Raw genomic sequence first — 27,636 nt, 5'->3', positions numbered from 1 at the left:
GGTTCGCAAATAAATCTTACTTTTCTAGGAAATAGTCACGATGGTAAGGGTCGCATTCAATACCTCACACGGAGATACCAAGAACCACTGGAAAAACGTTGGAAATATCCTCTGTGTTCTTCAATGGAGTATGGATGGACTTGGGTTGAGCCCTTGACCCCATCTAATCCAGAATACGGACGACACATGATTGTTGTTAGAACATTTTATCGAAGAAATGGAGTCAATTTAAAATTTTATGTTGATAAGTGATATACTAATACAAAATACACCGAAGAGCCAATATATTATGACCACCCTGCTAATCACATTTAGGACCACCTTTAGCCCTCAAAACTGCCCGCTGTGGCTCTGATTCCACAAGGTGCTGATAGGTAGTCTGAGGTATCTGGTACCAAGCGCTCGCCAACTGGTCCTGCAATTCCCTCACATTGCGAGGGGGTAGAGCGGCAGCACGAATTTGGTTTTCCAAGTAGCACCACAAATGCTCTATTGGATTAAGGCCAGGTGAAATTAGGGGCAAAGACATGACTTGAAAGTCACTGGAATGTTACTCGAACCAATCCATGACGATTCGACCCTAATGACATGGTGCATTATCCTGTTGGTAAACACCATCCCCCGAAGGAAAAACTGTTGCCATGAATGGGTGAATCTGGTTTGCAACTATGTTCAAGTAGCTTACAGACGTCAGGAATTGTTCTATGAGGATTATGGCTCCTATTGTGCCCCATGAAAACATTGTTTCTGGGCGAGAAACCAGGAAAACCTGGGCAAGCCCATTGTTATTGATAGAGGGTGGTCATAATGTAATGGCTCCTCGGTGTATATTAATCTAAAAGTATTATAAATGAAATATTATAAATAAATAGTTTAAAATGAATTGTAGTGACTTTTTCTTTCTTATGTGCTTCTTAAATTTCAATATAGTTATTAAAAACTTCTGGAAACAGTTTGTATTGTGGTCCAAAATACATCAGGAGCCTCCGATGTTTTTCATAATTTTTGTTTAATATTTTCTAACACTAATTTTTTTAATGAAATTTTTTATTTGGTGGATTTTGGATTTATATCTCACATATTTGGATTCACATAGGATTTGCATTGCTTCTTGATATTTACTTTACTCTCGATTTTTTTTAACCAGATTAATTATCTTCTTAATGAAGTTTAGGTATTTAATGGACAGTTAAATTGCTTTTCAAATTACAAATGGAACTGCTTCTTTCAATTAGACTTTAAATGTTTCATTAATCATTCAAAAATTCTATTCGCATTTCTGTTTATGAATAGTTCTGTTTATTAAACATTTAATCGATTACGATCAAACTTTTTAATGCAACATTATTTTTAGTAGTATTTTTGCTCTGAGAAAAAATCATTTACAAAACTACCGAAATACGACAAAATTTACCGTGTTTCGGGTTCTATGGGACGACATAAAAGTTCAGTAATTTTCAGGGAAGCTCCTTCGTAATGATTTTAAAATTAACCACAAAATATTATTGTATAATATATTATAAAATTTGGCAAATGTGGTAAAATTTGGTACTTTTAACATAATACCTTAAAGAATGGCATAAAAACTATTGATTGAGTTACATTTAGTTTACAGTTTTGTATTTTTTACTAAACTGGTAATGAACCCTGATTTTGAACACAAAAAATTTCATCGAAACTGCTACCATATGGACTGAAAAATTACTAAATGAATAGCTTAAATACTGTACATTTTGGTCTTTATTCCCAGATTTATGACTTTTATACTAAAAATGTCACTACAATTCAATGTAGTAATTTTACAAGAATTTACTTCTCAGAGTGAGAAAGAAAAAGACTAACAACAATTCAGAATTTTTAATATCATGTAGAATGCTTCAATTATAACGCAATTTTTTTTCTTCCTACTTCTGGCTTTAACTATATAACTTTATAAAATATCTTAATAAAATAATAAATAAAATGTTAAATTCGGGAATAAAATCTGACAAAGATAAATTTGAATTCAAGATTAGACTTGAAACATAAAAAAACAAAGTTTATTACTGACTTAAGCATTAGTGACCGTATATGTTACAGTTTTTCTTGAGACGAAAATTATAAAGCTCAAAACTAACGCAAATTTACAATGATTATAAGTAAAACATTGTGTTATGGTCTAGAAAGGCTAACGCTTTTTCAATTTTTTTTTATTTTAAATAATTATTTATAATTCCAGACGTTTATAGTAGTTTAATCTGTTTAAATTTGAATTTCATAAAATATTAATATTTATATCATAATTAATGTTATAATTTATTGCAAAATATATCATTCAACCGTTGCATATTAGAGTATACGTAGCTTAGAAATATTAGAAATTCATAATTTTCTAATAGGTTGTGTAATTTTTAAACTAAGAACTCAGTATTATTTTCAAATATACTCACTAAATTTATAAATCATCCAAAATAATAGTGAGATATAAAATCTATGTAACATCATGTAATATACTTTTTAATGTAGATAATTTAAATTTTATATAAAATTCATATAAATCATACAGATTAGTTATTAAATTACATTATAACGTATTAGACATTTTATAATTTATTAAGATGCTTAAATATATATATCCCAAAAGAGAGCCAACCTTAAGGCAAACATTGTAGTTTCCTTTTCATTTGGTTGGCATAGAAATGTTGACTAATTTATCCTTTTTTTTAACTTAGAAATATTAGTTCACCAAGCTTGTTTATATAAAGCTTTAATAAAGAGTTGCAAAAAAAACTTTAAAAAAAATCTCATTTTTTAGATTTTACTGTAAACCTTGATTTTTCCTCTTTTTCATTCTATCTTTATCCAGGTTCTCAAACACAACATTTTGTTTATGTTTAAAATTTAATGATCAAAACTGCCTTCACTTTCAAAATATTAAAGAAAGTATACAAAGTCTAAACAAATAATTATTGTTTTAGAGATAATAAAAAATTTGAAATAAACTTTAGATAAATTTTTCTCCTGTGTGGGAAAATTTTGTTCTATTGATTTGCAAATGATGATTCATCCTCAATTTCAGAAAGTTTTTCTAAAATTGTTTTGTAAAATCAGATTGAATCTTGAAATAAAAGGGCTGGTTATGGAAGTTTAATGCGAATCTCATAGCGCGTAAACTAGAATTGCTAAATTTAACAGTGTTTCAAGCTTGCATGGTTTTTCGTTAATCATTTATTAACTTTGCTGGGCTTTATAATAAAGTAGTTGCTGACATGTTGACATTAAAATCAACTTACCTGCCATCTGGGATATATATATATATTAAAACAAGGAAAAAATTACAGAACAATGGAAAAAGGGGAAAAAATAATAAAAATAACAAAAAACAAAAAAAAGAAGAACAAAAAATTTTAAAAATCCGGAAAATGAAAGATATAATCTTTTCATCAGCTCACACGATTATATCCGCAAAAAAGAGTGCTTTCTAACATTGCATCAATATAGCCAAAGCTAAATAAATCGATACAATAGTGTGAGAAGCACTCAAAATTTTACAAAAAAATTGCAACAAATAAAATGGAACACAATGAGTAAAAATATCTCGCAAGAACAGGAAACAAAATATAACGAAAAAACAGAATAAAACATGAAATGAAAACAATAAATCGAGAAGCGAATTCAAATGAACTTACATGAACGGGAACTTTTTCAAGAATGATTTAAAATATTGTTGTAACAAGATTGCCAGATTGCAAAAATGAAAACAAAAGTGTAAATTGAGCTAAAAGCATAACTAGGGGAGTTATGCGTTATTAAAGTGCGTTCTTGCTGCATTACTGAAGTGCGTTTGATTTGTTAGTTACCAAGGATGGGCCGAAATTGGATGTGCGCAAGGTAATATTATACTGGATAATTTAAAGAAGTTGACAATAAATAATTTAAAATTGGGTCGGCTGTTCAACGGCGGTCATAAAATAAAATAAAATAAATAATTTAAGAAAATGAATATTTATTTAAGAAAAAAATATATAAAATAGAAAAAAGAGAAAGAAACATGAATTGCCTGTTTTCCCCATAATTTTAGCCACGGATTTGCCCGAAATGGATTTGCATATGGAAAAATTATATAAATTAACAAGGAAAAGTTTTAGTAAATATAACTACAATAGTATGCGATTAATTCAATGATTTTAAATAGAATTTTATTACTTTATTATATATATATATATATANATGCCTTTTAATCGATTCTTTTGTATCGATGACCCATCAATCCTTAATTGAGAGAGAATAACTTGATTTTAAGCATAGCGAAAGAATATGCAAATTTGGATAATGATTAAACTCTTGTAACATAGCACTGTTCTCTATAACTCAAAGATAGTGCCAACCTTTCTGATTACATTAAAGCCCCTTGTTAAGTAAGTTGATGTATATGGAGATATTATAATTTAAATGAGTTTGTCAAGATTTAAATTTCACTTTTTGATAATTGGGTGAATTACTTTTGTCAACTATTACTTTTGAGTTTAGTAAAATCTATTATTGTTAAAATGGAGTTCTGGAAATATTTTATAAGAAAAGCAGCAAAGTTCTTGTTTGAAATCAAAATTTGAAAAATGTTCAAAATAATATTAAAACGATAAGGTTACTCCATGCTGAAATAAGCACTACATTTATGCCTTTTAATCGATTCTTTTGTATCGATGACCCATCAATCCTTAATTGAGAGAGAATAACTTGATTTTAAGCATAGCGAAAGAATATGCAAATTTGGATAATGATTAAACTCTTGTAACATAGCACTGTTCTCTATAACTCAAAGATAGTGCCAACCTTTCTGATTACATTAAAGCCCCTTGTTAAGTAAGTTGATGTATATGGAGATATTATAATTTAAATGAGTTTGTCAAGATTTAAATTTCACTTTTTGATAATTGGGTGAATTACTTTTGTCAACTATTACTTTTGAGTTTAGTAAAATCTATTATTGTTAAAATGGAGTTCTGGAAATATTTTATAAGAAAAGCAGCAAAGTTCTTGTTTGAAATCAAAATTTGAAAAATGTTCAAAATAATATTAAAACGATAAGGTTACTCCATGCTGAAATAAGCACTACATTTATGCCTTTTAATCGATTCTTTTGTATCGATGACCCATCAATCCTTAATTGAGAGAGAATAACTTGATTTTAAGCATAGCGAAAGAATATGCAAATTTGGATAATGATTAAACTCTTGTAACATAGCACTGTTCTCTATAACTCAAAGATAGTGCCAACCTTTCTGATTACATTAAAGCCCCTTGTTAAGTAAGTTGATGTATATGGAGATATTATAATTTAAATGAGTTTGTCAAGATTTAAATTTCACTTTTTGATAATTGGGTGAATTACTTTTGTCAACTATTACTTTTGAGTTTAGTAAAATCTATTATTGTTAAAATGGAGTTCTGGAAATATTTTATAAGAAAAGCAGCAAAGTTCTTGTTTGAAATCAAAATTTGAAAAATGTTCAAAATAATATTAAAACGATAAGGTTACTCCATGCTGAAATAAGCACTATTTTTATGGCTTTTAATCGATTCTTTTGTATCAATGACCCATCAATCTTTAGTTGTGAGAGAATGGCTTGATTTTAAGCATAGTGAAAGGATATGTAATTTTGGATAATGATTGAACTCTTATAACATGGCACTGTACTCTGTAACTCAAAGATAGTGCCAGCTTTTCTGATTACATTAAAGCGCCTTGTTAAGTAAGTTGATGTATATGGAGATATTATAATTTGAATGAGTTTGTTGAGATTTAAAGTTTACTTATTGATAATTGAATTAATTATTTATCATATATGATTTCAGTTAAGAGAATCATTGTACAAATTTAGTGTTAGAAATAATTTATCTAAAAATTAACAGAGTTCTTGTTAGAAAACAGAGTTTGAAAAAGACCGAAAATAATTATAAAGCGAAGAGTTTCTTTACTTTTAAAGTCAGCAAAAATTTTAATTAAATTTTTATCATATTTTTTAAATTTGTTGTAGATTTCAAAAAACTTATAAATTAACGGTTTTCATCAACTCTAAAAAGCGCATAAAACGTTCTTTTTATTCCAGGATATTTTAAAATAGAAAAAATTCAGATTCCTATTTTTTCAATTCGTTTCTTTTTATAAATTGTTACTGCGTAAAAATTATAGGCTTACACCATTTAACAATCAAAACATATCAAAGGCTTTTTATTCTAGAATACGTTGAATTATATTATACTTATTAGATTCTTTCCAATAATAAGATAATAATAAGATTTATAAATAATCTTCAGAATACTTCTAGTGTAAAACTCAGATGGAAGAAAAGTGTCAATTGTCTCCTACAATACGTTTAAACGTATTGTAGGAGACAGTTCACAAATCATTATACAAGTTGTTTTGACAGTTTTACAATGCTGCTTGATTTATAAGAAGCTTGTATCTTATCTTTAAAACTTTTTTCGCACTTGCTCTAAATATGAAGGTTTAAATCATTGTTACGATGAATATATTGAAGAAAGTTTTTAATTTAACCGCTATGTGAAAGTGGCATGAAAAACACCAATTATAAGTAGCACAAATGCTGAAATTCGAAACTAAAAAGTTTTGTACAGTTTCAAAAGTATACTACTTGTTTTTGTAACTTTTAACTAATGGAAAATTAAAATTGTAGGTGTTTAGAGTTAAAACGTTTGGGAAAATTCTTAGTTTACAAAATGTTTCCACATTTGCTTAAAATAAATTTCAACCAAACTGGAAATTTTATACGAACAACAAAAACAAAGTTTTTGTTTTATTGAAATTTGTAATTTCGTTTTTGGTTAATTATATTAGCAGATATTGTTTAAAAATGCTTTTTAAATTTAAAAATGTAAGAAGCTATTCCACTTTTTAAAAAATAGCGAAGACAACTCTTAATACTATGATGGATGCATAGTTAATTTTAATTAAAGTCAAGTGTATAATATTAAGAAACCCTGATCTCTATTTTTACACATAGTATTGTGAGTGTTTAATATTAAAGAATCATTTTTTCAGCAATTTAAAAGCAGTTCTACCCATTTTTTTTTATTTTTACGATTTAAATTACAATCAACCGTCAAAAAAGTAGAGTCAAACCTTAGCATCATTGTTGAAAGTATAACTGTTCTCAAAATAATTTGAAACATTTTATTTTTAACTCAAATATTTGTACAGCTACAGAAGTTAGTTTCTATTTACAAAATGAGTATAATTAGAAAAAAAAGAAGAAAAAAAAGACGTAATATTACAATTCTATTTCAATAATGCAATTTTTTTCATATTTTTATGGTAAAACGAGCGATGCAAGTGAAATATTTTTGAATTTGAAGCTGATGTATAGGGCAGAAATATTCACAAAATTCATGTTTGTTTCTGTAGATATTTTCATAAACGTATGAAGTTTTTCAGTTTATATTTACGCAGACTGTTTTTATTATATTTCTTCCCACGCAATTCTAGGTTAAAAATGGTGTTTGCATCAAATAAGAACGACGAAGAAGTGAAAGGAACATTTTATATTACAAATGCCGAATAAATCTCGATTCTGTATTCCAAGAAATGATATTTTTCCTATGAATATTTAAATTTCTCAAATATTCCTGAGTCTGTAGGAATGAATTTAGAAGAGAAAAATGAACGTGATATGAAACTTGAAAAGAAAAATACTAGATTTCCTTTTAACATATGTTTGCTTTTTTGAAACTTTTGATTAATAATATTATTTAAATAGCTATAAATTTATGTAATTTGTTTTGTATATAACTTTCTTAATAAATTAAGGTTGTAATATAAAACATTGTTTAATATAACATGTAGGTATTTTCTATTAATTTGTACAAATGTAATTTAGCGAATTCCTGTTATTTATGTTCATTATTCTTAAATTTTGTGATTAATAATCTGACTTTAGTCAATAATTTATATAATTGTATAAAAATTAATAGCTAGGAGCACATTTTTTATTGATGTTCAAATTCTTGATCTTGCCTAATTTGGATGGGGTCATTTCAAATCTGAAACTAGTTTGTCTTAAAGTTACCGATTTCTTTTAAATGACATTTTTAGTTTCTTTTTAATGACATTTTTAACTTCTAGGGCAGTTAGGACCTAACATCAAGAATTAATATACATAGGAACCCAGGCCGAGAAACGTTGTCGTACATGCTTTATGTAATAACTTGAAAGTTTGATGCCCACTCAAATGGTTTATCGTAAGATTTTGTAATATCAAAAGTGTTTTCTCACGTACTTTGAACCCTCTGTTTGCTAAATTTTATTGTTTTCGGTAAAATGGTTTAGGAGTCCATAAAATATACTTAGACAGAGAATATTCTATCATATCACACACCTCACCTCGCATTTTATTATATTATATTATATTATATTATATTATATTATATTATATTATATTATATTATATTATATTATATTATATTATATTATATTATATTATATTATATTATATTATATTATATTATATTATATTATATTATATTATATTATATTATATTATATTATATTATATTATATTATATTATATTATATTATATTATATTATATTATATTATATTATATTATATTATATTATATTATATTATATTATATTATATTATATTATATTATATTATATTATATTATATTATATTATATTATATTATATTATATTATATTATATTATATTATATTATATTATATTATATTATATTATATTATATTATATTATATTATATTATATTATATTATATTATATTATATTATATTATATTATATTATATTATATTATATTATATTATATTATATTATATTATATTATATTATATTATATTATATTATATTATATTATATTATATTATATTATATTATATTATATTATATTATATTATATTATATTATATTATATTATATTATATTATATTATATTATATTATATTATATTATATTATATTATATTATATTATATTATATTATATTATATTATATTATATTATATTATATTATATTATATTATATTATATTATATTATATTATATTATATTATATTATATTATATTATATTATATTATATTATATTATATTATATTATATTATATTATATTATATTATATTATATTATATTATATTATATTATATTATATTATATTATATTATATTATATTATATTATATTATATTATATTATATTATATTATATTATATTATATTATATTATATTATATTATATTATATTATATTATATTATATTATATTATATTATATTATATTATATTATATTATATTATATTATATTATATTATATTATATTATATTATATTATATTATATTATATTATATTATATTATATTATATTATATTATATTATATTATATTATATTATATTATATTATATTATANCAATATATATATATACATGTGTGTGTGTTTTCAGAATAACTTTTTCACTCATTGAAAAAATATGTTCTACTAATGTTATAACATCGGTAATTTAACACGGCTAGTCTTTGCAATCTAGTAAGTATCTTGTTCACTCTATATTTCAAACTATAAGCTGCCACTACTTTGATTATAATCCGTTATTGTTTCAGATTTGAAGTACTCTAAGAGTTACAACCCATAACAGAAAGAGAACAATCAATATATGAATAATCATTAATAGTAATGGCACGTAATTTTTTAAATTATAAAGGCAAATTAAGCAAATGCTAAACAGTATTTTAAATATTACAACTACATCATACAAGGTAATCCATTTTGAAATTTTTAATACTTGAACAATTTTCTTTTACCGTTTCCACCTTAGTTATAGTATTCTAAGAGTGTAAAGACTGTTATTGTTTCAGATTAAAAGTGAGAAAAAGTTACAACCAATTAAAGAAGAATAATAATCAATATTTGAAACATAATTGTACGTAACTATTTTTCTATTATTGGCACAAAATAAGAAAATGATAAATATATTTTAAACATTGCATCCTTATTATATTAGATAACCCATTTAAATTGTTTTAACTGTATTTAACCTTTTCCATCTCAGTATTCTAAGAATGTGAACAAAACTGGAATATTTTTGCATAAAAACAGGGAAATTGTATTGTTTCTTTGAAGTTTTCGAAAGTTTTATAGTGGAATTCAGAAACAATTCAGATTTCAAATTCCTTTATTATTTCATGTAGAATAGTTGAAAATATAGTTCAAAATGTGGGTTTCTTTGCTCTGAGATTGGAAATTTTGTTTTTAAAAAGAAGAATGCAGTTTGATTTAAATAAAATAAAAATATATTCAAAGAACTCTTCCTGCTTACTTATATTTTTGTAAAACTGTATTTGCAAACAAAATATACTTTTATAATTATATCACAGAGATTTCAAGTTATAATATATAAAATAAAACTATACATTCTAACACTTACCTATTTCATTTAAAATAGTATTTGCAAATTATATAAATTTTTGCATTATTAGGATTTCTTTAAATTTGTAATTAAGTACCTCAGTTTCATCAATGTTGAAATAACACTATTTATATAATTCAATGAATATTATTTAGATTAAGATTACAACAGTTTTCAACCATGCCTTTTTGAACACTATTAACTTGAATTTTTTTAGACAGATAAATTAAATTATAAAATTAAGAACTATGCTTCTTTCATTTTATTGTACAGCTGTTTTTCATTTTAGAAAAGAGGAAATTTTGAAAAACACATTATATATCTAAGTAGCATTATTTTTAATATAAATAGTTACAGATATATTTCTAACTCTAGTTTTCAACTAGTGCTAAATTTTCAGCTAAATTAGTTTACCCTTCAACCACTAATGAATTACAGTAATTTCTAAAGTTATGCTTTTGTATTGTATTTTATTGTAACGTATTATATTTCCAAAGTTAAATCATTAATCTTTTAAAAAATTAGAATTAAGAGAATTTCGTATTGCATAACCAATTAATAATTTAAGCAGATTTATAGAAAGTGAAGTAGAAGGTGGTCATGTCCTTAAGTTATGATTCAAGTTTTATTAAAATTCCATTGGTTTATAAGTTTCTGTTTTACCTCATTACAAATGGAAGAATAATGTCTTCCGATAACTTCAAATGTTGTAGAGCACAAGTCTTACATTTTTTTCTAATAAAATTTAGAATCTGTTAAATAAGCTACAAAAAAGTTATTTCTCTCATTTTATTGTTTCCATTATTTAGTATATAAGATAGGGCGTCCTAAAATCTTATTATGAGACTTATGTAAACCTTATAAATACTCAGATTGTTCTATGACGTTCGTCTTTAACCATTTAAATCCTTAAATTAATTAGAAATTAGCAGAATTAAAATGGAACTGTGAAAATTAGTTTAATTTAATGTTGACGTGTCACGAAAGTTATTGGGAAATGCCCAGTAAGAAATGAAATTTAATGTATGGAATGTATAGGCACATTTGGATTGAAAAGGCCAATACATATATTTTAATCTTTTTGTCAAATGAAGTAAACTTGAAGATGCTAGATGAGGAATGCTTCTCCTTTCTTAAAATAATAATACATGTTTCGAAATTCATTCCCACCTCCTCGGCATTGATTTTTTTAGATTTCGGTTTCGAGTTTATTTTTATGAGTCAAATGAACATTATTAAAAAAATTATTGATTTAATAAAATTCCTAAATGAAGCTAAAACAATTTTAAATGAGCTTAAGAAATATCTCATTCACAGGTATAAAATAGTTTTGCTACCACGGCTTCAGTGTCAAAGCATAGTTTTTCGATAATGAAGAAAGTGCTTCAATATGGTAACGAAATCATCGTATATTTATTTATATGACATTGTTTGTACTCTTGTTTCATTGCTTCAGTCTTATTCACACACAAAGAGACGCGGTTATTTGAAAATCAATTCAAGAAAAATGGAAAGGGAATAAGGAAATGTACAGGATACTGCCTTCTGTATAGTAAATCAGAAACTTCTCTCTCTTCAAATAACAAAATGAATTGCAAAATTTTTAGATAGATAGCTTAAATACACTGTAAAAAGATTTAGCGTATATTTACACAAAAAAAGGGGGTAGCCACTTTACACCAATGTGGAACTTCTCTACACCAAGAACTAAAGATAGTTCCTGGTGAAGTGAAGCACCAAGAATGCTCTTTTTTACTTCTTGGTGTAAAGTAGCCGAAACCCTATTTGTTATTCAGTAATACTAAAATTTATAATTACTCTAGAATATAACACGCATAAGAGTCAGTAAAGTTATTTTTACGATATAATTTAAAGTAAGAATTATTAACTTAGGATGCACAGATACAGTACTTCTTAAAATAGGACTTGTTTGTTAATAAATCTTACATAAGTAGTTTGTCAAATCAATCCGGTAAGAAGGTTGAAATTTGCTGGCGACTAATTGAACACCAATATTTTTCAACAATTAAAACAGATGATTAAAACTCACTTGGTACTAAATAGTCTATTATTAATTTGCTATATTAATCAGACAGGGAGTTTAAAATTTCTTTGCAAACAATCAACTATAATCATGGAACATGGAACTCTCGTGGGTTATGGAGTTAATAGCTAAGCCTAATAAGGCTTCGATATCCATCGTTACAGATCGGAAATTAAATAAAATTTATATCTTCAAAAATAAAGTTGATAGTCAAGTAAACTCACTCATCATATGTAGAGGAAATCTACATATGATGAGTGAGCTTATTTGAGTGAGTTAAGGCTTCCATCACAGATAGAAAAATTAAAAAAAGTTCATAACTTCATAACTAACGTTGAAAATTAAATAAACTACTTCAGTATATGTAGAGAGAGTCTTCTGCTATCAATTACATAACTTCTAACACGAATAAAACCACAATTTGCTTTCATTTCCAGAATTTATGGAGCATACAAAAACAACAACGACACATCCTTCATCCTGTTGCCAGAAATAAATGGTGTAAAAATATTTGAGTTTGGTGTATGCTTTATTATAGTGTGTATCAATGTAACATTTCGGTATTGACTTGAAATAAAGTTTGTTTTTTTAAATGGTGGGCACTTGGGATTTGTCCCATTGGCCACAGAAATCCCAGAACTGCTACTCTATTCTCTTTACCCAGTGGGGCACCTGTGGCGAAGTCACGGTGGTGGAGCAGCGTCGCCCACGTCACGCAATCACAAACCCGTTTACGGGGCGGGTCACGTTCACACATTCACACAAAGGGGAAAGGACATAGAACACAGAGAGAGAAAGAAACATCCACGCCCAGAGCAGGATTCGAACCCGCGGCCAATGGTTCCGAATGAAATAAAGTTATCATTTACCCAATATTTCGGCACTGAAGTCGGATAGATTTTACGCTACAACGTATTTTATTTTTGCTGAGAGAAATGGCCGTTTTCGAAATAACCATAAGCAAAAATTATTGTAAACATTATTATACTATTAGCTAACTACTGTGAGGTTTGATAGATTTTTTAATTTAAAAATTCTAACGTGAACTGCCTTTTAAATAATTTTTAATTGATAACATGTTAGTTTTGGAAGTCAATATTTACGTTCTATTTTTCTTAAAAAAATTGTCTCTAACTTTATCAACTAAGGTGAAAAGACTAACGAAAATGTGTACGGAACTTATTACAATGAATTTGGAATGAGAAGAGATAAAATAAATAAAAGAGGCAAACAAGAGCTATTGGCTTGGAAAAAGGACCTTTTCACTGACAAGTGAAGTTAAGTTTGTAATCAGTTTTGCATTGATTTTTCCATTTGTAGCTAATAAAAAGCCGGAAAAAGGTTGAATTCATCAAGATGTAAGAAAAGGGTTTAGAAGGTACTGTTGAAAGTGTGAATAAAAAGTAAATGTTTAGATTATGGAGGAGGAAATCGAAAATGGAGATGAACAGGACTGGAAGTACTTGATGTGAATAGAAAACTGATTTCCTCGGATTGAAAAGGAGGAAAATAAATGTATTGGACTTGAGAAAAAAAATATTATTGACATTGTTAATCGTGAAAAATTGTATTTGTAATTTCGGAAAGGCAACGGAAAGGTTAGAGTCTTTTCTTTTGCTATTGCTGATGTTAAGCTGCAATTTTTTTGTCTCAGAGATTGTTTACAAAACGTAATGAATTCTACGGAATGATAAAAATCGATAGGTAACTTTATAAACTGAAATGGTTCCAGTGAGCAGTTTTTGATGCATGCCTGGATTATAAATTTTTTTAATATGAATTTAACAGTCACAAAAAGTATCGATTTGATTAGAACTGTAAAAAAAATATTCATCCAATTGAGCGGTATAAAAAGTACTAGCACTCAGGGTGTGCAGTACTTTTTACCATAAAGTCTATTTTCCCCCATAAATTTTTTCTATAAGTCCATTTTTACCGTGAATTTTAACAGTACAAGATAATTTTTACAGTAAAATTTACTGTACAATCACTGCAATTAAATAAATATAACTATAAGAATTACGATATAAAGTCTCACGGTAAAAAGAGATTTTATGGTAAAATGATAAAAGCGAATGCTGCACTCGCGGTACTAGTACTTTTTACCGTAATTTGATTCGGAATTTTTTACAGTGTAGTTGAGAAGATTAGATGATTACAAGTTAAGCTTCGAGCTAATAAAATTTATGTATCTTGAAATGAAATAAGCTAACCACTCCATTAAAAATTTAAAAAAATGTACTTAAAGTATAAAATTATTTACCAGCAAATATGGATAGAAAGAAAGACGTGATTGCCAACGTTGAATTAAAAAAAGTCAAACTATGATAATCCTGACGTCATCAGTGCCCAATGCAGTGTCAAATATATTTCCATGCTTTTTTACTTCCAACCTGATTTTAAGTTTCATCATTCACGCGTTGTCCTAATAAGAAGTGGTGTGCTTAAGTGCTCGAAACAAGGTGACCATTTCATTATGAAGAAGAATTATTATTTTATTTCAAGCATGCCTCTCATTTAAAATACAGAAAGATATAGATGCTCATATCAAAACATTATAATGCAATATAACTATTCTTTTTCTGAAATAATTTTCGACATTCGCCTTAGATTAACAAAAAGAAAGCATTACAATCTGAACCACGATGAAATATTTTATTTTAAGATAACGTCCTCAAACTCTTTTTATTTTGCCAAAAATAATATATTTTCTAGATTAGGTATAAACCCGGTAAAAATTTCCGGATCAGATTACGGTAGAAATAAGCGGCACTTAGTACTTTTTACCACAAAATTCATTTCCACCGGACCACGTTGTTAGCTTTTACAGCAATCATATTCTTTTATTTCCACTGACATGCAGACTATGAACAAAAAAACATTAATAACAAGAAAAAAAAGGAAAATTATTTGGTTGCCTAGCAACCAGCCGGAGTTACAATTATTACAATTACAAGAGTTGACAGCCCTATTAAAACAATTATTTAAACAATTATTTAAACTAACTCTCCATTGATGTTGCAACATCCTCCCCACCCTGGTCAACCTCAAGAGGGATGGCCAGCTGTTTAGGTCGAGTTACAGTTTTTCCACCCTCTCTTAGCACGCATGTTCGAATTTCCCCATCACATCCCTTAATTAGACTGGTAATTCAGGCCTTCTTCCACATGTGTTTGGGTCTCACGTCTTCTTGTAGTAGCACAAGATCTCCTGCGCGCATGTGATAGGAGATATGGATATTGCGAACTTGGTGATAAGAGCGCAGTTGCTGTAGATATTCTTTGGACCATCTTTTCCAAAATATATCCAACACGTCTTCTTGTTGTTAATAGAGTTTCGTAAGTCTTGGATTGTTATTGAGATTTGTGGGTATAGCTGTTAATCTTCTACCCGTTAGGAAATGTGCCGGTGTCAAGGCTTCCGTGTTGTCTTCATATACTTGTTACAATTATTTCAATTACAAAAGTTGCCAGCCGTGCTAAAACAGTTACTTAAACTATATCCCCATTGATGTCGCAACACATGTTATAGAACAAAAAATCTGATATATCGTAAATTTCACAGTATTAGTTGTTTAAAATCCCTGAGTCACTATAATTAAATAAATGTTACTGTAAAAATCGCGGTATAATATTTTGGGTAAAAACTAATTTAATGATAAAATAGATTTTACAGCTGATGAACCCAAAGTATACCGGAATTCGATCTGAAATTTGTTTTGAGAGTAAAAATTCTCCTGAATTATTTATTTTATTATTTAAATAATATGTGTGACTGAAAAAAATTGCAATATCCCTTGTATAACTTTTTTAACTGTAATGTTCTTTAAAATTTAACCGATATTTTGGAACCAAATTAATTTACAGCTGTTATAAGTCACTGTCTTAACGTTTCTCTCATTGTTTAGAAAAGTATGGTTATTACGCAAATTCTCCTTCTGATTAACGTTTTCAATTCCGAATTTCGAGAAACATAATAAACTAAAGTCAATTTATGAATTTTTTTTAAAAATTATTAGGTTACTCGTATAATATAAAGGCTGGAAATCTACATAATTGTAGTCATTACAGCGTAAACACTACAGACAAAATGCTTTTACTTTAAAACAGACAAGATTAAAATTTAGGTAATATTATATTTAAATTTTGCTACAAGGATAGAAGAGAAAAGATAATACAGAAAATAAATTATTTGAGTAATTATGCTTTCAAAAAGTTTTAGTTGGTTCAATTTTTAACCTTCCTTAGTCCATCAGTTGCTGACCACAGGGTTGACTAAACTAAATATAATCCACAAGTTACAAATCTGCTCACTTTTATGGATTTTATCGATTATGATGCTTTATTTGCCAGGGAAACTATTAATTGAATTTTCAACATTCACCGCTTAAATATTCCTTATAACTGATTTTATAGTTGTAAAATTGCAATTTACAAAATAAAAAGCATATTAAAACTTTTCTCTCAGATTTCAATGAAAAATATAAAATTTTGTTTACTAATGCTAAAAATGAATGCTAAAAGTAATAAAAAAAATATTTTTCTAGATCAGACAACTCTTTCGGTACTGAGAGAGGAAGGACAAAAAATAACAAGAAGATAAAACATACTTGGCACAAAAAAGACTGAAGAATAAAAGACAAAATAACAATAAATAAATAAATTTTTTAGCAACTGTGTTTACGTTAAAAACATCAAAAGCCTCAAAAATGGTTTTTTATACAAACTCAAAGTTTTAATCTACAAAATAAAGTGGATATAAAAAATGAACTATTTTTTTCAAGCTATGTATATGTTAACACTTTAGCGAAATTTTAATGTTTAATGCTTTGGAGAAACGCATTTTTTGTTTCCTTTTACACAAGATATTATTTTTTTTCATTTTTTTTAAAACAAAAAACAAAATTTTATTGCCAGACAAACTGGAAATGCATACTTTTTCTGAATAATGGCATAAATATAGTATGAAAGTAAGTGGCAGACATGCAAATTATGCATGCCAGCATTTTTTAAGATTTTTCCCTTATGATGTAATAATTAAAAATTAATGATAACTATTTTGAACTTTGTTCATTTAGGTTTTGATTTAAACTAAACATATTGCATCTTGTTTTTTGATAAATGGTTCAGTTTTTAATTTTGCTTCTAAACTATTTTTTTTAATGAAGAATAATTTGCCAGTTTACTGTTTTTTTAAAAAAAATCTTTTTGAAGTACTAGAAAGAGAAAATGAAATCTCAACATTTTGAGAACTCTTTTTCTAAGAAAAAAAATTCTTGATAATTTACTTATCTATTAAAGAAATAAATTCATTGTAATTATTTATCGATTCCTTATTAAGAGTCTTTTGATTATTATAAATAGTATTGAAAATAAATTTAATTTTTTTGAACAAGTTGAAATACTTTTTTAAAGTTTTTCTCAATCTTGATACTGAAATGAAATTTTCCATCAATTTTTTCATTTATGTAATCTATTTTTCCCTCTATTTTCATCCATTTTCATGTTTTTTTTCTCATAATTTTTTTAGTTCTTATTCGTCATTGGGATGAGAAAATTATAAATCATTTATGTACTTAATTTAGGCATTATTTAAAATAAATATTTAACTAACGATTAGACTTATTAGTAAAATGCAGTTTCAATGGTATAAAAAACAAACTTTAAAAGCTGAAATTTACGAAAAAAAAAGAAATATGCTTTACTTTAATATATCTTAGAAATTTTTGATTATTCATTGTTAGAAAGTTTTTGGAAAAATGGTTAAATAACATTTTATTTATTTGTTATTTTACCATATTCAAACAAAACAGTTAAAGAACCATAACTGAAGTGGCATTCAAATTGTAGACTGTAATTAAAATTTTGTATCTACAGTTTTCACCGAATGCGGTTAAACAACCAGAATATCATCTTTTTTGTTTAATATTCTTAAATTGCAAACAGGAACTTATCGCAAATTTCAAAAAAGAACTAATTAGGAATTACAAGTTAGTCATAATCACATTACAGTCATACTACCACGTTTCTTGATTAAAATAGATTGAATTACTTTTCAAATTACTTGCTTTGATAAAAGTTTTATTGGACAAAGCAAGAAATTACATGGGAAGTAAAAGTTTTGTAGTTGCAAACATTTATAATCAAAAATATAATAATTAAAAAAATCAATAAAAATTTTTAAAAAATTTTGTTCAATGCTTGTTTATTTATTACAAAACTATATTATTCTGTAGCGTGGTTACTGCCAAAAGGGAGCAAAACTATGACAAATTCTATTTTGTTTATCCCAGACCCAGTTAGAAATGTATCGTAAAAGATATATAAATAACAATTGATTTAATTATTATTTTACCATATTCAACCAATACAGTCAAGTAACCTTAATAACGACGGTATTCAAACTATTAACAGGGAGAAAACCGTTAATTGACTGTCCTTACCAAGGAGATTCAACAACATTTTTAATCAAGTTAACTAGGCTAATATTATGAAGCCATCTAGTTTCATGCAACTGCATTGTTGAACGGGCTAATCTGTCAATTCCATGACTGGCTGAACGGGGGTTTGAATCTCAGGGAGCGATGACATCACAATATTTCTTAAATTCCTACAACACATGGAGAGATGACACAGCTAGATAAGCTAATTGAGCCATGAATTCATTTGACAAAACACTACTCAATCACAACCAAATTCCAATATTCATTCTTTAAAATAACCTACCTTCAATTAAATTTCAACTTTCCGGTTTCGAAACCATGTTAGTTGTAAATTGTTACGAAACCGTATAATTTTTTTATTCTCTGTTTAAGAACCGAAAAGACAGAGAATTGTCCCTTATAAAAAATTTCATGGTTAATTTCTTGGGTAGACTACTGCCTGTTATTTTACCATAATCAGTGGGCAATCGAAAATTAGTTTCGAGGAAGAAGGAAATAAAATTCATTTCAAATTCAATTCAATTAAAGACTATAAATAAATAAAATAAAATAAATGTATCTGTATTTTTTCCCTAAATAACTAATTACAATCAAATAAAACTTCAAATCACATTATAAAAAGCGAAATAAATTAGTCCTTTAGAAAAAGCTCTATCTGAATCAAATAAATAAGTGAATACACGGATTAATCAAGCGAAAACTAAGTCCAAAGAAACTACATTTTTATTTCTTATTTGTTGGAGAAAGCAAATTTAATTGGCTATTGCCAAGTGTAAACATTTGATGCGGAAAGCAATAAGATACATTTTAGTTTGTTAAGATGCAACTTTTGATTATTATCGTTAAGAAATTTTATAAAAATATTCGTTATTTTAAAGATTATTTACTTTTCTACAGAATATATTTTCTACAGAAAGAGAAAGAAAAGCGTTTTTTTCAATTTTATCCGAGAGATGTGGAAAAAGAACGAGGTTGTTATTACAAGATATCACCCATTTATTACGGAATGCTAACTTTTTATCATAAAGGAATGTTTATAAAACAATGAAAAGCTTCATTTTCCAACATTGTATCATAAGATTTCATATTTTTATATAAACTCAGCGATGATTATCTCAGTTTTCAAACTAATATAAAAGTAAATCTAAATATATTTTGAACGAAAAACACCAAACGAAGAACTGGTGGGCAGATTATTAATAAAAATTAGTTTTGAAGTCAGAATCATTAAAAACAAAATATTACAGCGTTTGACAAAAACTATATACTATTAAATTTTAATGAAATCAGATAGAAATTACAGAAGTTCTAAGCAGGTGAGTATAAAGAGTATATGTTTGCGCACATTCGAAATCATTTTCACTGAATATCATTCTTCAAGAAGATGTTGTTACTCTTACATGAGAAAAAAGAATTTTCGCACTGAGAAAAAAAATGTATGGTCACATTTATCTGAATAGGGTAACATTTACCGTGTTTCTGGATCAACAGGAACACCAAAAAGCTTTCATCAAAAAGCTAGTTTTTATTTTTATAGAAGCACTTTGTTAATGATTTTGGTAAAAGCAGCAATAAAATATGGTTTTATGATATGTAATAAAATTTAGTAAATGTGGCAATATTTAATAATTTTGACACAATGCGTTATAAAAATTGCCTGAAAACAACACTTTCAGAAAAAAAAATTAGTTTTCAGTCTTCTATTTTTCATTGAATTTCTGATAATAAGAACTATAATTCTGATAATAAGAAATCTGGAATTTCTGGTAAACCGTTTCCGCTTATTTTGGTTTTATTCATCAACATTTAGTTTTTTTTTTTAATATTAGAGATGCCATTACTTAATGTATCTTCTATTTCTTAAAAATGTTCCAAACTTATTTCTCGTTTAAAAGTGTTATGGACATAAACTTAGATTTCAGTGATAGTAACACTTACTTAGTTGTTGTTTCTAATGCCACTTGCCAATACCAGCAAGCCTGCTTGATGAAGCCAAGCGAATTTTAAGGCAGAGGGCACGTTTCTTGTTTTTCAGTTGTGCTATCGACGGCCAAGAATAAGACTTTAGCCACACACACCTCACAACCCGTTTACAGGGTGGATCCCCTCATACATCTATTCATTCATCCTCAGATCGTAATTTTGACCCGAACCGGAGAACGATCAATCTCCAATTCAGTACCCCCAGAGGTATACATTTTTATGGGAGCATGGAGGACTTTGTGACCTGACAGATTAAACGAGCACCAGTCACGATTTACTACACGGGGGAGTCTCCGGCGGGGATCGAACCCACGACCTCCTCGACATGGGCCCAACAATTACTTAGTAACCACTAGTAGTACTCCTTTGCTAGTTTTCTAACAAATTGAGTTTGTTTCCACCAAAATTTAAAAACTTGTTAAAGTACATAAATTTGTTAAAATTTATCCGAGAGGAAAATGCTCACAAATGTTTTGATTTTAGAAGCCACCAAAAAATTGTTAAGAAATATATCACATCGCTTCTGTGGTTTTAATGATTCCTTATTAAAGTAATAAAAAAAATGATCGATCTTGAAAAAGCTTTTTTTTAAATATATATTATTTTTCTAGAAACTGAGCCAATATTGATCAATTTTAGATGAGCTCGAAAAATAATTTCATTCAAATTACTAGAAAAAGATATTTTAGAAGGAACGAGCTACTGTGATAGTTCAAAAATATTTTTTACTTTATATCTTCTTTCGCAATTAATGTAAATTAGCTACAGAACTTGTTTCCTCGCTTTAAAAATGTCCTCATTTTAAGGCTTTTGCATTCATTAAATCAGAAAGAGCGTTAAAAATGACGACTAACAAACTAGAAATCATTAAAATTCCATTCTTCAAGCCCTGAATAAGAACATTTTATGCATTTAATATTTAAAAACTGTTGACTTTTAGGGAACCAATTTTTTCTCAATTTTCAAAGATACTAAGTCTTATTAAAAGAATGATTTTAATGGATGAAATGTAAGCGATAACGATGAAAATGTTACACTTATATTGCATGTAAATTAAAAATAGTTTAAACTGTTAAAAGAGTTGTTAAAAGTTTCATTTGTTGAAAAATTATTGTTTAAGAAACTTACTTTTTTTTAACGTGGAAGATGTAATATTTTAAGCTCTACTGACAGCATATCAATCACAAATAAAAATGGCAACAATTTCATAATTTCGCTTTCTTCTGAGTAAATATAAAGATTTTATACAGATATAGAGAAATATAGAGATATTTTTAAAAATGCTTTTTTCACTTGTAATTTATTTTAAACATATTTTTTAGGAAATAGTTTAAAAGTTTTTTGAAAAGCTAAAAATCTGTTTTTTGAATGTCTCGAATAAATTGATTATTATTTAATCTAAACTTTCATGATCTATCAAAAGAAAGGATGTCAGATTATATTCCTTTATCAAATCTTCACTTGGCCATTAGTAGAAGAAGGGTAATAAAAGAAAATTAGTACGAAGCAATGCTACTTAGCAGATATAATTAATGATCCTAATTTTGGAGAATTACTGTCCTAAAGAACGTCGATAGTGTCAATCTAATTATCTTTGGTTCTGTTGTTTGAAAACAACAACACATCGCACAAAAAGTAGTTTTCTTCTTTTTCTTATTCTGTTATTTCTTTATGTCTGATTATTTTCATCAGTTAAAAAAACTTTTCAATTCCAAAATCTAACGAAGCTTATTTAATGTTAATTTTAATTGAAGTTATTAATTGAAGTGTTCCATGTTGCAAGATCCTATAAATTGAACAAAATCTGCAGAAATAGTTTAATTTTCATACCTGCCATCACATATAAGTATCTGGATTCACTATCCAATCACACAAAAGCTACTGGACTGGGATAGCCTGGTCGGTAGGGCACTGGACCCATGTCTAAGAGTTCGTGGGTTCGAACCCCGCCGTCCGAAGACTCCCCGTGTAGTAAATGGTGACTGATGCACGTTAAATCTGACGATTCGCTCCTTGTTCCCATAACAAATCAATACCTCTGGGGGTACTGAATTGGAATTTGAAGGTTCTCTAGTTTAGGTCAAAATTACGATCTGTGGATGATTGAATGGACGTATAAATGGGCCCACCCTATAAACGGATGTGACTCATGGGTGTGACAGAAATCGAATTCTTGGCCATAGATGGTGCCACTGGAAAACAAAAGAACCAGAACAACCTGCCTTAACAGGCAAGCGAGAGAGAAAGAGACAAAAGCTAGTGAATTCCATAGCCTATCCCAAAAAATAAAAGTGTTGCGAAAAGTACTATATTTAACTATGCCTGACCCATCAGATTGAAAGTTTATAATATTTTTCCTTTATCAATCGGAAAAAAAGGTGACAACTTACTCCCGACGTTTTAAATTTTTATTCTTGAACTATTTTTTTCTGCTGTAAACAGAATAAAAGCTTGTTTGATAGTGTGCAAGACATTTCAAAGATATATTTTTTGTACATGTGTTTTAGTGATAGGCCTCATAGATTTGTCCCTCCCTTTTGCGAATGATTTCTCTCTCTCTCTATATATATATATATATGTATTGCCTTTAAAGTTTGCTATCTTTCTGTTCCATCGTTGTCTTTTCGGTAGATCAAAGCAGTGCATCATTTTTGGTGCACTGACTTCCTCTTCTTTTCTATAACATTTCTTTAATTTTTTTTAAGAAACTCGTATTTTTCTACGGATCAAAATGTAAGCCTCGTGTTTCTTTTTCAATGTAAAATATTTAAGCGCGCTTGTATCACGTGTAAAAGAAATGGCATTGTGATATAAATATTACACCGTTCACCGGGGTTAATTTGTCTATTTATTTTAAAGAGTTTATACGATATGATTCAGAAAAAAATTGTAGCGACTTTTCCACTCTTCACAGAGTAACAAACGATAAGGACACTTTAAAAATATTCAGTAGAAATTGTAGAAACATGAAAATATCGTATATTTAGAAATAATGTTGATTAGTAGCTGGTGTCTTCTTCCATTGACTATATCACAAATACACACTTCTTCCATTGACTTGAAGCAGAAATAAAGCCACATTTACCTTTATTTTAACAGAATTTATGTATTGCTCAAAAAGGACAACAGAAGCCGGCCGGCCTATGTAGGGGGCAGGAAACTGTCCTTCCATAAGAAAGGTCTTGGGTTTGAATTCCGGGCAAGGCATGGATGTTTCTTTCTCTCTCTCTCTCTCTCTGTGTTCTATGTCCTTTCTCCTTTGTGTGTGAATGTGACCAGTCCTATAAACGGGTTGAGGTTGTGTGAATGGCGTGACAGAAGTCGAATTCCTAGCCATAGAGGGCGCCACTGAAAAACAGAAACAATCGCGCCCCCACTGCCTAAACAGGCATACGACAAAAAAAAGGACAACAGAACATTCTCTGGTCTGTTGCCACCCAGGAATGTAGTAAAAACACCTGATCTTGTTGCAAGCTATGTCAATAATTAGTGCTAAGATTTTAACCTTTTAAGTATGTACTATAACACGATTCAGTATCAACTTTAAATTTAGTGATCTTTCATACAAAATTTAGAATTCTTCAACAATGAATTCGGATGGTATTACAGATCCACTTTCTAATTATAATTGTTATCTGCATTTCAGTACCTACCACCGAAGGCAGCAGTAACTGATCCATTAATGGACAATCAATTGATATCTAAATTATCCCATCTAATGCTTGTACAGAAAAATTTTTTACAGTCTGACACTGACTAGAGAAGTAAATTGAAATTTCTAGTCATGGCTAAAAAAGTTCTGATAAAGAAAGGGTGGTAGAAACGGAACAAAATACTCAAATTGATTATTTTGTTTAATTTCAGATCCTTGAACTTGTATGTAACTTAGCGGCAGTGGAATTTCTAGTGTAAAAACCTTCAAATTCCTTTCCGGTAGAGAATTTGTAACTATGGTTATTTGTTTCGATGAAAACTAAATAACAATTGTGATTATGAGAATTCGTAAATTTCCTAATTGTGAACCAAATACAGAGAAAAATTTTAACTTTTCCTACAAACGTTTATGACTGGAGCCTTTCTTTGATCCGCGCTGTTTTAAAGCTCTATCTTCAAGGAATTGACTCAACAGATGTCCTCTTGAAGAGTTTTTACGACTAAGATGCAGGTTAAGTTTGATTAGAAAACAAAATTTATATTCATTTTTAGTTTTTCATTATTTTTGCTGATAATTATTTACTAAAATTTTTTGAAGAGAATTTAGCAATCTAATGAATGCTTTGCATATATGTACTTTTTAAAGTAATTATAATAATAAAATTTTCTTAAACTGTACTAAATTCTTTTTAAATTTTACTTTGAAAATTTTATATTTTTGAGATGTTAACTTTAGTGGTAGTTTTCAATATAAAAAAATCTGGAGGGCAAAAGTTACTCTGGTTGTCTAGGTAACACTACCCACTTTACTTACAGAGAAAGGAAATATATTTAACCATCATAAATCCACTCTATAAGCCCTCTTTCTCTTAAACATAGATTTTATCTTCAACTCATGGAGAAGTTTACGTATTTTTAATTAAAAATATGAGTTGACACTGTTGATCAAAGCTGTTCCAGTTGACTGCAATCAATAAAATCATTATTTGAAAATTTAAACAGAAAAAAATCTGGAGGGCAAAGTTACTTTGGTTGTCTAGGTAACACTACCCGCTTAACTTACAGAGAAAGGAGATATATTTAACCATGATAAATCGACTCTACAAGTCCTCACTCTACTAAAAATAGATTTTAAATACATATCTTCAACTCATTCAGAAATATAAGTATTTTTAATTAAAAATATATGTTGACATTGTTGATCAAAGCCGCCTCAGTTGACTGCAATCAATAGAATCATTGTTTATACATTTGTTCTTTTAAAGCTGAAAATAATGTTTTTTTAAATAATCCACTTTATTTAATTTCTAAAGAGCTAGTAAAAATAAAGCTTAAATATTCTAATGCCGATAAATAAGAATTAAATAAATATACGTTTTTTTTAATTTTCCAAGACTTAAAGTTTTAATCTTCAAAATTTTAATCAATCTTGAAGAACAAAACAGATTTAAAATATACAGAGCTAAAATATAAACATGTAACGCAATATAATACAACATGAAATCTATTTGCTTGACATCGTTAAAATATTTTGAAAACCCTTTCGAATCAGTAAATATCTCTAACAACCATGTTGTTTCAAAATACCAGGCCATGTTGATCTATGAAAATAAACATGTCAGAATAAATATTTCCAAAAGAAGAGGAAAAGATAAATTTATTTTCTAAGAATGTAATTGGAATATTCTTCGCAAGACTTTTGTAAATGTTTGTTGTAAAGCTTAAACAAATCAAAAATATAAGTAAAAGTTTTAAACAGTTTCAGCTTTGACATTTTTTTTGTAGTAGAAAGAATGTAAATAACAAAAATAAATTGTGAATAAAAAAAATAGCTTCAGTAGTGCCTAAGGGAGAAATTAGAGGCAAAAAACTTGCCTCATTTGCTTGTCATTCGTATTCAGAGAATGTAGACACTTAGCAAACTCAGTAAGACAACAATTTGTTTACTTGGAACAGAATTAATTCACTCAAAGTTTTGAAGTTTCTAAAAAAAGTTTCTTAATATTCACTGAAAATATTTTCTTTAAGTTTCAAAAGAACAATAAAAGAAATGAAAGAAACAAACGTAAATATAAAGTTTAAAGTATTGGAAGCGGGGATACTTTTATTTTAATTGAAGATATTTATCTTGCATGTTTTTGTTAGTTATCAATATTTTCTATGTGAGAAATATCCATATAAATTTATATAATAAGCTATTTTGAGCTAAATTGTTAAAATTGAATTGCATAAAATTATCATAATAATACGTGTATTTTAAAACTGACTAATATTTTAAATTTGTAATTTAGCATTCTTCCTGCTCGCTGCATTAACTTTCTGAAATGTCAAAAGATAATTGAAAATCCTTTTAAATTTGCAAAATATGTTAAGTTTTTTAAAGTTTAGTTCTGAAAGTTGAATCTATTTAAGTTAATTTTTAACAAAATTGTTCATGCAAACTGTATTTATGACATTAAAGATATGTAAGATGAGACATTATTCCATATAATTTCTATATTAATAAATCTATACTTCAAAATTGAGAAATATTTTGAATTTTTAATTTAGTCATTCAGTTTACTACGACTTTAGTCTTTTTGAAATGCCACAGATAATTGAATATCCTTTCGAACTAAATAAAATTTTATTATTTTTTTAAAAATCTAGTCTTTAAAGTTGAGTTTTTCTTGAATCGTAGATACAAATCCTGCTTAGATAAAAAATCTTTATCTGGTGCAAGTATAGCTTAACAATCTAGTTTTCAGCTTGCAACCATTAAACCGTAACCTTGTATCCAGCTTAAAACTAAAATGCAACCAGGACACGATTTTAGGATACCCATTTCCTAGAATAGGTGTCCTAGAATATAGGCACTAATCCCTCCCCTCTTTCATCCACAAAGAATAAATGGTTGTAAAATCAGAAATTCATATGAAATGTGATAGAAACAATCATGACAACGTCGTAGATGAAAGGAACACTAACATGCCCTCTGTCCTAATTTAACTTGACTATCCAAGTCAAAATTTTTGATGGTTCTTCCTTGGTGGACCAACATAACATTGATGGTAACCATCAACAAATCTATCATGAAACATTATATTTTTTGATGGTAAC

General features: G+C 27.5%; 1 long non-coding RNA gene across 1 annotated transcript in view; it reads right to left on the bottom strand.

Annotated features, from left to right (window-relative positions):
• Positions 1-27,636, bottom strand: part of LOC139426648 (uncharacterized) — a 177,194-nt gene that overhangs the window by 21,311 nt on the left and 128,247 nt on the right. Inside the window, exon 2 of the long non-coding RNA XR_011637880.1 lies at positions 21-163. This is a non-coding gene — a long non-coding RNA (uncharacterized lncRNA). The remainder of the gene's footprint in view (positions 1-20; positions 164-27,636) is intronic.

The sequence above is a fragment of the Parasteatoda tepidariorum genome, chromosome 10 (assembly GCF_043381705.1).
Source record: "Parasteatoda tepidariorum isolate YZ-2023 chromosome 10, CAS_Ptep_4.0, whole genome shotgun sequence".
In the NCBI taxonomy this organism is placed as follows: Eukaryota; Metazoa; Arthropoda; class Arachnida; order Araneae; family Theridiidae; genus Parasteatoda; species Parasteatoda tepidariorum.
The sequence above is the reverse complement of the archived record's forward strand: the minus strand, read 5'-3'. Positions and strand labels throughout refer to the sequence as shown.